A 12,058-nucleotide genomic window follows, 5' to 3' on the forward strand; every position below is an offset into this window, starting at 1 on the left:
AGAATCATGACTTTTATGACATTCTTAGAGAAAAAAAAAACTACTTGCGCAATCATGATCGATGGTGCGTTACATAACGTTCAATTTGACGAAACAGCTTTTATGTTGACATCGTATACCATGTCAATGGCAAAATAGAAGCTAGTTATTTGTTTGGATTTTGTAATAGTGCACTCAACTTAAGATGTCGAGAATATTAATATTAAAGTGATCGGTATTATGTAACGTTTACTTATACTTGAAAAGACAGACTTTAATTTTGATTTGAGCAATATACGCAACAGAATAAGTGAAATTTCACGTATGTTTAATTAAAACCGTTATACATTATTAGTTATGCGTATATATAACATTTGATATTTTTAAGTTTCTATACATATATTACAAAAATAAAAGTCTAAAGAAATAAAAGAGGAAGTTATTTGTAGCAGCAAATTAATAATGTATACAGTAAAGAATGTCATTTTACTTTAATACCGTAAATATGATAGGATGATAAGTGAGGTATGATATAATAAAATGATAAAAATATATAATCTACTTAAAGATTAATGGACAACGAGTAGAAGCTATTAGCAAATAGATCAAATTGAGCGTTATCTATTTGGAAACTTTTCTACTCGTGGTTCATACGTCAAACCAATTTGTATGTGAGGTCAGTGTATTTTTAGACAAAATCGTTTCGGGGAATAGTTCGTATCGAACTCGGAGATGTCCGACTAACTAGTCGCTTGTGCTTTCACGCTGTGTATTTCATTGCGTGTAAATCAACAAAGAACCTGTTTACATGCTCTTACCTGTTTCTGAGGCACCAGTTTGCGGTGTTGAAGCAGTTACATTCCGCTATTCTCCTCTCGACAAATAATAAATAAAGTTCAATGAAAGAAAATCAATGAAACATTAAAAAATTAAAAATTATAAAGCTGGAAATCTAATTTACTTTTACTTAATGTAAAAAATTCGATAATAAGTAGAACATAAATGGAAATTAAATTATGTTTGTTTCTTTTCTACTGTATGCATAGATTACTATTGTTGATTTAATATTCTGTCTCATTTTTAATTCTCTTATCATCTCTTTGTCAAATAAAAAAGCATATTCTGTGTGTGTAAAAAATTAATTAAAAGAATATTATTCTAAATTATTTTTTCCGTATTTTCTACAATGACAAAATTTCTCGGAAAATTTTAATGTGAATGCTTATTGTGTTTCGTCAAGAAGAGCATCATCTCTATCCGCGATGAACGCGCTGGTCAATTTGTAGCTTTTGTGTGTTGCTTTTGGGTCATTCGTCTTAAAATCTATGGTATTCCATTAACTGAAGTTATTCCTATAAAATTGCATCAAGCGCTGTTGATTCACTTCATATCGGTCGTCTCAAAAAATATTTTCACGGAAATCATCATGCAGTAGCATTTCGCGATAAAAATAGTCCAGATCGATGATTTCTAATCTTCTTCATGTAAAAATGTCTTTTTTAAATATTTGAGAATACATATCAAACTGGCTCTCTATTCAGAAATAATCGCTGACAGCTTTTACAGTCAATATATTTCGGATATATGTATGTTAATATTTTGCAAAATATTTACTTGATTTATTGGTTCATCATTTTCACGCGATACTTTATGTATGAGGCATTCATACTCTGACCGGAGATTAAGTCCGTAATTTGTGTGTACGATCCATTTTAAGTATGCAAAACCTCATCCAAAGTAAATCTTGAAATTATAGGCTTGGTTCGCTCTAATTCAGAACTCTTTATATTCAACCTGTCTCAGACTCGAAATTAGAGGCACAAAAAAGGTTATGAATACTTTACACAAAATAATTTCTCGTTAAGGAAAAACTCTATATTTTATAGAAAAAGTAAATAAAGCTATAAAAAAATCAATAATTTACCATTTATAAAATCATTTATTCTATTAAAGGATAAAGCAAATTAAAGAATGTCTTTCTCTGCGTCGTTTAATATATATTATATTTAACAGAGAAATGAATAAAATTATTTCTTGACAATATATTCTAATGTTTTCATTTTTTTTTTACACAAATAATAATTGCTACGTCCAGTCATCAATTTCCCGAAAAAAACACATCTTATAATTTCGTACATGCTGGACAAACTGATCCCCTTATAACGCTATACCCTATCATCCCTGTCACACATTTACATTCGTCATGCCCGTTGCATACAGTGATAGTATCTAGGAATCAAGCCTGTGCTGTCAAGGAATCGTTGTTCCAGAAGTTCGTTTCGCACGCACACCGAAAAAGCCAACCTACTCCCAGCGAAAATGGAAGTGGCACTCACGCCACGTTACTTGCAGTAGCCTGACAGCAGCGTTATCGATATCCCTGTCTTTTATACCGTCACGACGACATCTCCCCGATAGCGATATCGCTGTACGGTAACTTCCGGCAGCAAGACAGGCACAATTCCGTATTTGGGTCAAACGTAACCTGCGTGCATGGAAAAAAAAAAACATCAGAGCTTGTACGAGAGATGGGATCCAAGCAGATCCCTTTTGCCGTCATCCTTATCGTTCTCCCTTTTTCGGATCAGAATTGTTATTTAGGTCGAGAGATACTGTGTAAAACAAAGAATGCGAAAAGAGAATCAAATGTCTAAAACAAAAATGCACATCAACATTCGAGATGATATGGAGATATATTAATAGAAGAGAGATTTAAAAAATTTGAGTAAATCTTACTTGGGGTTTTCATAGAGATTTTCTTAATTTATTCATTTTTTCACAGAAAATCAATACTCAACTTTTAGAGTTAAAACAAAAAGTCTCAATTTTTCACACGATATAAAATAAGAAAAATAGCTCAAAGAAAAAATAAAAGTGGTTCAAATAATAATTGCATATATAAATATTATATTCTATATCTACATAGATACTTAAATATTATTTTTTATGAAAAAAATAAAATTGCTTACAAATTTTGTCAGTATTACGTTTTTGATTTTTTGTGCACAATATTTGTACTGCTCCCTAACATATTCTTGTGTTAAATTTAACATAAAAATTTGAATAGATTGTTTGAGACACGTGAAAATTTAACACAAATTTTTTAACTGTATATCTACCTCTGATGTTTATTGCGTTATCATCCACAAGAGTACAAGTACAAGTGTATAGAGTGGATGAATGTATGTGAAAGTATATTGAGCTCAGATCTGTAGGTTCGCTAAGTCTAAATGATCACGCGGATCAGTCATCCCTGCGGGAGGTTACTCATGCTATCAATACCCTGAATCAGTAGCAACATCGAGCATGAACGATCTCTAAGTTACATTAACGACGAGACTGTCTCGTTTTTAACAATGTAACGCCGAACTCTCATACGTCACGGTCGATATTACGAATTCCATGAGCAGATTGTGAAACTCGATGAAAGAAAGGTGATCACAATGGCCGTCGCGAGTTTCTGTGCCACGGATACTCGGACTCTGAGTCACTCGACTACTCGCTCGCTCGCTCGACCGCTCGACCGCTCGTATTGTGATCTTTCACCTAGCAACGCATTGGTTCTCAAACTAAACGTCACAAAAAAATGTCCAAAGAAAAATGGAAAATTTTAATATACATTTCTCAATTAAAAATGAGAAAAAAATTCAATGTACATAACATAAACGTATTGTTTATGTCTCTTATACATAAAATCCTAATTCAAATTAATCTACTTACTTACGAAAAAGTTCGATTGCAATAAATAAGATCGTTTCTTGATTGTAAATATAATAATTGTAAATATAATAATTGTAAATATGTTTGTGACAAAATTTAATATATGTAATTTTAAAATTTGGCAGCAGCGTAAAAAAAGAACTTGAAGTCGGAACAATTTGGGAACCTCTGTAGTAACGGCTTTAAAATCTCGAAGCAGCAATTCCCACCGACTGGCACAGCAGAAAGGAACGTACGCCGATCCTGATCGAGGATAATGCCCGCTTCGTAATCATCGAGTGCGTGACCTGCGTTTTGCAACGGTCGACGACGCGATTCATCATCCAGGAACTAATAAAACTTAGAGTTAAATTTCAATGAAATCCGCAAAATTTCCAGAAATATTCATTTATCTGTTGCGTACAATAGAAAGAAACATATACTCTTGAATTGATGCCTCTTGAATTCCTTCAAGTTTAACCATAACAAATCGTGTTCCGCATTATGCATGTCCGTGTTGTGACAACATTTCTAGTAACCTTTTACAAATAAAAATTTCCATACTAAGAGAAAAATATTATTAATTTTAATAAATATTTAATTGAATAATGCCAACTAAACATTTACTTACAGTAAATAAATATTTACTGAATCACTAAAAAGAAATGATAATTAAATCAAATTAACGATTCTTGTACCAAATAAATATATCGTTATATTTACTATATAATTAAATTTTAGTAAATATTTAGTTGGCACTATTCAAATAATTTATTAAAATTTAGTAGGTATATCTTTCGGCGCAGAATTAAAAATTCGACTAGACAAAGTTAGCATTTTTTTAATTGATAATGGATTTATCATAAGGAAATGTTTTAAAGTTCGGAAAAGTCCAGTGCGGTTCGCACCATGTTTTTCTTCGCGACGATAATAGTTGCAAAGAATGCGCGACGTTCGTTCGGTAATCGTTCTGTTGGGAAAGCGCGTATCGCGAGGGAGTGAAACCGATGTCCCCCGAGAGAGAAATCAGAACACATGAGGATCACAAGTCATACATATATTGTAAATCGAAAGCGTACGAGATCTTGGCGCGAAGCCGAGATAAACAGACTGACGATTGAATCGTGAAAATTCATATTTCGTGACCGAATTAGAATGTACGTTTTCTTTACAACAGAAATCGACGTGATTCAGGTCTATTCTATATTAATTTTTTTTCTATAACGAGAAGTGAGAAATCAATTCGATATCATACAGTTTTTATTGGATTGCATTGCACAAGCAGAATAGTTTTTTATCGTAAGACTTTTGATCAATCAATTTCCAATATTCCCAATAGATAGAATAATAATAAAATACAACGTAAGCTTCTTGTCTATTTCGAATAATTTCCGTGTTCGCTCACGTGATAATTTTATCTTAAAAAATTATCATTGCTATTAGCAATAATAAGTTATCGCTAATTATATTATATTCCCGAAGGAGACACTTTACAAGATTTATTGTCGTACTTCATTCATTGAAATGTATAGTTCGCATAACGGAATAACATACACAATCGCGGTATCTATGAATTTGATCTACCTTCAAGGATCTACATGCGTGTTCGTCTTTGAATGTTTACACAATAGCTAGGAAGGAATACACACTTCTCTTATACTCATTAGAAACTTTAACGAATAACATTAGCGCCGTCAGGTATTTCTTTTCTATCTTGCCATAAGCAGAAATATCTTACGTCACTCGGAACCGAGCCGTTGCGTCGTTATGCAGAGAACCGAGACGCATAATACATGTATATGCCAGGTGCATTAGCTTTTCCACGTGCACGCGCGATAGAACGTAGGAAATAACTTGGTGAAATGTGCCACATTTTTTCTATAATGGACGTGAGAATAAGTACGATAATGTCGATATGATTATCGCAACCGCGTTAACTAAACTAGGAATTCTAACGAGGGACAAAAATTATTAAGAGCCCTGTTAAAAAAATTGAAGATAATGGTCTATATTTGTAGTTTTAGTAACAATTACATTATTTTCTATAACAATAACAGGTTATTAATGTGAATGAACAACTTAAATAGTAAATTGTGTGAACGACTTGAGATAAATAATTATCGATTACCTTTAAATAACAAATTTCATTTAAATGAAGAACTTAAAAAATTCGAATTAGCAATGTTATTTAGAAAACAGTATTAATATTACTCATCTAAGTACTACGAGTATCATAACGAAACATTATTAGTCATGAAAATTAATTGAGAATACGTAAAAAATTTCAAAGTAAAATTATTTCACAATATAGTGTAAGAATCCCAAAATAAAGCCTCAAAAGTATTATCAATGCCGAAATAATTACTAAATTATTCAGGGAAGGTGCCAGCAAAGTATACAATCTATTGAAAGCAAAAGGTAATCCATTATATATTAATTGAAGAGAACTTGAAGAAACGACTCCTTTCAAGAAACAATATTTCAATGTCGGAATGTCTGACCGCACAGATAAAATATTTACACAAACGAGTGCGTGTATCAAGTGTAATAAAGCGTCGATGCTAGTGTACACAAAGATCGATATTCAGCGAACCAAAATAGAGTCCATCAGGTGTAAATATCCACGCCAAACGCGTTTCACTTTGCGCAAGCAGAGCGCTCGATATTTCGGTGGTCGCCTCTAATTAACGTCGTCAAAACATGCGGTATTTATTTGGCACGAGAGAAACGCGACGGGGAGGGAGAGAGAGAGGGAGGGAGGGAGGGAGAGAGAGAGAGGGAGAGACAAAGAGAGACTCGTCTTACCTTCGTCGTTATCGCTTGCGGGATGATCTCACGACGAGGCGCATCGTCCGGTTCGACCGCGCGGTCAGCTGTGCGAGCTCGGCGCGGCAGAGATATCCAATTTTAGCGCTTCCCGCGGTGCAGTCAGTGTCAGACGGCGCACTCGCGTCGAAATAACTCTCGCGATACACACCTCGAACTATACCCGAGCTGCTCTCGAAGATGCACGCGATCTGGAGACGTTTTCTCTCTCAAAACAAGCGCGCGCACCACACAAACACACACCGTGTTCCTTCCGTTCGATACTGAAAGTCAGCTCATCTCTCGTAAATCTGACCGAATGACGAGAGAGAGAGAGAGAATCCTACCGCGCGAAATACTCGTAGAAAGCGAGAGGACCGAGAACGTGTCCGAAACGGACCGCGCAAGTGCCAAACGGCGACTACTCCGATTTCTTCTTTGGCACAGGGCGCAGAGAAAAGAGGGAGGTTCGTCCCCCCGAAGGGTGACGAAGAGGCCCGAAAGCACGACGGACTCCTGTCACCTGATCCGCGTCCGATCTTCCTCTCTTTCTCCACCTCTCCTTCCCTCTCTTTCAACGAATAGATTCACGTTCTCTAGAAGGTTCCGCGCACAGAGTCACGTGTCACAAATTCAATGCCGCGCTCGTTCAGCTCCAATGTGTCGACGGGTACTTAGGACTCCAGTTTCTTTTCGCGCTGATCAAAAGGAACGGAAGAGCCCGGAAACGGATCGCGGTAAACGAGAGCTTGCTCGCGAGGCGACGGCGCGACAGGGTGCACGGTTCTCAACCGTCTGAGCGCCGATGCGGAACCTGGTCTCTCGCGAGCGACCCTCTCGCGGCCGCTTCCGCCGGCGCCGACGCGCGGCTACCAATCGCACCGCGTTCTCGTTCCCCCACTGTCGTCGGTTATGGTCCAATAGTGGCGCGCGGACGAGCGGACACCTATACGTCGCGCGCGCGATGGCGCGATGGCGCGAGGCCCGATAAACGCATCCAGGCTTCGCTCGCCGTCGAACCAAATCGCTCGGGAGACTTTCTTCCGTCCAAGACGGGTTCCCCGTTGTGTGTCCTCCTTCGTTTCTCTACCTCTCCCTCTTTCCTCCCGGGTTGGCCGCGAGATTTGAAAGTAAGCGCCGCGGATCCGGTACGTACGGCCGAGGCGTGATTTATCACGGGGAGTATCATGCCGCGCGAACGCGAACGCGCCGAGTCGCGAAAGAGGTCAAACGTGAAGGGCCCGCTTCGGTCGCGCTTTCTAAAAATTAGCGACTCGGATGGCGAGCGGGTGTGCCGAGAGAATTTCATCGATCAGTCATCTCCAATGAAAGGCAATTATCCGAGCCACGATAGACAAACGCGGACAAATTAGATAGGCAAACGTGTTTCATGCTGCTGAAACAACGAGTATTAATTGAAAAATTATATTGCATTATGATGGATTGACATCGCACATTTCTAAGAAGGAGAATACCTGAATATACCTGAAGAATCACTTGATTTTTCGATAATTGTATCGCGTTTAAACATTCGCTTTCTGCGACACCAGCTTTAAGAATAATCGTACAATGTTGCGTTCGATAATATTCATAAAATACATTGACGAGCTTTAACTCGTTGACTGCTGAATAGAAGTTAATTCGTAATTGCACTAATGATTTTGCTGAAATGTTTAAAAATAGATAGATACTGATCTGAAAAAACAATTTTGTGTTCAACTATCAAAATGATTGTGTAGGACGCTCAAGTATAACGAGCAATCCTGCAAAAGTTGCCACATTTTAACAGCTTAAACATTCTACATAATTATTTTGATGGATTCTAATGAAATTATTTTCGGATCTGTATCTATAGCTAAATTTTTAGGTACTTTAGTAAAACCGTTCTTTCGATGTAACGATCTATAAAAAGATCCAGCTTTTCGTCCAGCGATTCGATTTTTTTAGAAAGAGAAAAATTTTATTAAGTTTTAATGGAGAATAAACATATTTAAATAATATATTACAAGAACAATATTGATAAAAAAACAAAGCGTCGGAGACAAAGTTATCTAATTGTGGCAGTCAACTTAATTGCAGGAGAACGATAGCGATTATCGCGAAGGATATGATATTTTTTATTTACTTGTCCGAGCAGGGTGAGAAAAGATTGCGATTTCTTATCTCGATGACCATGTGGTACATCGAACGCGGCGTATTTCGATGAACGCGTTTCCCGGTGAAAAAAAAATTGATAAATCTTTTATCGTAAAGCAAATTCCAATGACTTCCGTCATTGTCCGATAGATAAAAATAATTCGCGTAAAGCCGAGTGAAATTAATTCATTTCAACATATGTTCAAAATAACATAGCATTAACACATCGATTTCTTTTTGTATGAACGTCGACAATTATGTACTCCGAATTGATAATGCTTTCCCAGAAATATAAAAGATATAATAGACATGTATTTGTTTTTATCACCAATTTAATTCCCCGTCTACAATTTGAATCTTTTTTAATACAAGCGAAATTTCAAATTTTTCCGAAATAAAAAGGAGGACTTAATGTAAAAACCTATTTGATACTGTAAAAGAGATGTTAAAAAGTATAACAACTTTAAAGTTTTTTCCACATTTTTTTGAAAGCCTAAAATAATTTTAAAAAACTTGAAATAAACGGAAGGAGTAAAAATTCGATTACAAACAGAGAATTACAGTGATAGTCGAGCCCAAAAAAAATATTCTTTCTTAAAATCAAATAGGTAAAAGAGTATTCTCTCCAAAGAATTGATCAGAAAAAAGGATCTCTTGAATTAAATACCTCTTTGGAAAAAAAAAAAAAAAAGTAAATCCGAAATTTGTCAAAAGGCAAAGATCAATAAAGATGATTACGTAACACGGTGGTATAAACGGTAACTCCAATATTTGTTACGAAATCGGTCAGGTAATTATTAATTACGAGTAATTACGACGTATTTGATATCCGTAATGTGATCGTTGAGAAACCAATATCGGTTACGTCGCACTCTGAAACTCCAAATTACTTTGATCGTCGTCGCTGCTAATGATCGCCACCTTTCTCGGGTCATCATGTATACGTCGTTTGCGAGCGCGGGTTGGCCCGTGCGTGCGCTATATGTAGACGCGTACACGTGAGAATATTGATTCTACCGCGTCAGCTGCTTGCCTGCTTGCTTGCGCTCGTCGTGGCTTGGTTACCCTGCTGCATTCTAACCCACATTCACGTACACTGCCACGCGGCCGCGCACAAGTTACTGACTAGGATATTCCTGTTCCGAATGACCGGTGTGTGCTTTCCATGCTATCGGATTTACCGGAAGACACGGATATCAATACCCTGAGCGGAATTGCAGTTTAAAATGCACTTGCACTCTGCGCGCCCTACATAATTATCTCGACGATCTGAATTATCCGGCAAAATTGTTTAACACTTCAGCAAAATTATTCTTTGCGCGAACCAGAGAGATTCTAGCAGCATTTAACTAGGAAATTCGTCCATTTTCAACTAGAATTTTAATTAATCCAACCAGACATTTTTCCTTTTATTTAGAAATTATCTGGGAATTCTTGTGGGAGTGCTTTTGGAAATTCATTGTGACACCATAAGGAGAGCCTGAAGATGAATGTTGGACTAATTGTAAGTGTACTTGGAATATTTCTAACGCAACACAAAATAACGGATTGATAATGAAATCAAGCACGACTGCGTAATTGCGGAAGCGAGAGATCGCTTCCGACCCGGTGGGAATCGCTTAATGCTTCTTTAACGGGAATCTCGCGGGTGGGGTCGCGATCGCACTATTCTTTATCCAGCGTACGCTATCCGGTCTTAATGCAGGTCCCCGTCCGATAACGTGCACAGCAACCGCATTCAATAATGTCCACCATCACGCGAGTTGTGGCACTAGCAATATTAATCCGGTTAACCTGTTTAAATAAACCGCATTCAAGCCTGGATACGCAAATCCTTTGATTGTAAAACCTTTATTTGTTCACGATCACGAAGAGAGCCATTCGGTACCGCGGGGACGTCGATCGTGCCAACATATTCTAGTTATGATAGTTAAACTGCGTCCGATTCGATATTTACGATTTGCTCGAATTAGACTCGATGATTTGCATAGGCATAAATTTGCTTACGCACTGCTTGATGTTTGTGTATCTCGTGATTTCACAGCGACCAGTCATAATAGCGGTCTAACCGTAATAGCGAGCTGAAATAATTAAGCAAAATACTTCTAACGATGACCGTTAGACTATGAAACCCAGTTTCACCAGTTAGTTAAATTTAAACCGCAGCTTAATGAATGTCTGGTCTCTCTCTCTCTCTCTTTCTCCTTCTCAAGTTCTAGTTCTACAAAAATTTAAGCAGTTTACTAGATTCTAATGATAAACTTCGTAAAAAGAGTTGATTGCTTTTAATAACAACTGAATTATCAATGTGTCTATCAATGATTTCTTGAAAATTGTTAAAAAAGCGCATATTTCTCTTAATTATAATAGTTTAGAACGTAACAGTTTCTTTGTTAAAGAGAAGATAGCTCCTGAGGATTGAAACAAAAATCTTACGTTTCAATTTACGACGTGTCCAGACATTCATGTTCCCGGACTGCTGTCATTTTTTGACCTATTTTCCCCATTTTTTGCCCATCTTTCTTTAATAAATATTTGATTAACCTATCTCGTTAAATTCAAACATTGAATATCTTTCTAAGCAAACATCAAATTAAAAGTTCGACTAAAAATCAAATAAATGATAAAAATCGTACTTTTAAAACTTGAAATACGAAGCGCCTTACCGGTCCGAGTGTTAAGATGTTGAACTATAATACTATATAGTATACATTCATTTAAATTGAATTAATTTTCAGAAATAAATTGCGAGCCGATGAAATTATCGGATTCACACAATCAATCTGAAACAAATAATCCCCTCAAAATTTCCCAAATCTTAAAACACTGTAATAAACTTATTGCGAAAAATATTGCCTCGGGAGTCGAACCCGAAATTAATTCTCTATTAATAATTAAATAAACACTCGGACCGGTAAGGCGCTTCGTATTTCAAGTTTTAATATAAACGGTCTCGTTTCCAATCATTGTTTATAAATCCTACTTCTGTTTATCTCAATTCGAAATCTTTTTCTATATATTTCCGCAATTTCTAATTTCTGTTATGGATGAGATAACTTTTACCACACCGTTTTAAGAAAATTCCATTCCCCCTAAGGAAAATTCTTTTGCGTAAAAAGGGTCAAGTAGAGTAGTGGAACACCCCGCCTGTCAAGGGAAGTAAAAAGTTAATGCATGTGCTGCGAAAACGTTATTCCGGAAACATTGACGCAAAAGCGTGAAACCTGACTCCTTTGTTTCTGAGCATGCTCGACGATCTCGAACGGATGCGTTGACCCGCTCAAAAGTACCGTTCTCTAATTGCGCTGAACGCGAACCATGGAAAGTACAAATACAAGATAGAATCGAAATTAATAGTTTCAGGTGAATTATCAGAAAAAATGTCGGGACGAAAGTGGTTTTTTTTTTTGGAGTTTGAACTCAAGAGAGCGTAGCAAAA

At 36.6% G+C, this 12,058-nt stretch overlaps 1 protein-coding gene across 7 annotated transcripts in view; it reads right to left on the bottom strand.

Moving 5' to 3' along the window:
• Positions 1–12,058, bottom strand: part of LOC108746936 (serine/threonine-protein kinase tricorner) — a 141,862-nt gene that overhangs the window by 34,712 nt on the left and 95,092 nt on the right. The window contains exon 1 of one of the 7 annotated variants that reach the window (XM_018484072.1): positions 6,484–7,264. The exons of the other annotated variants lie outside the window; for them this stretch is intronic. The gene's annotated coding sequence lies outside the window, so the exon portion shown is untranslated. Of the gene's footprint in view, positions 1–6,483; positions 7,265–12,058 lie in introns of those variants that run through there. 7 annotated transcript variants of the gene reach the window in all.

Source organism: Trachymyrmex septentrionalis, unplaced genomic scaffold, assembly GCF_001594115.1.
Source record: "Trachymyrmex septentrionalis isolate Tsep2-gDNA-1 unplaced genomic scaffold, Tsep1.0 scaffold19, whole genome shotgun sequence".
NCBI lineage: Eukaryota > Metazoa > Arthropoda > Insecta > Hymenoptera > Formicidae > Trachymyrmex > Trachymyrmex septentrionalis.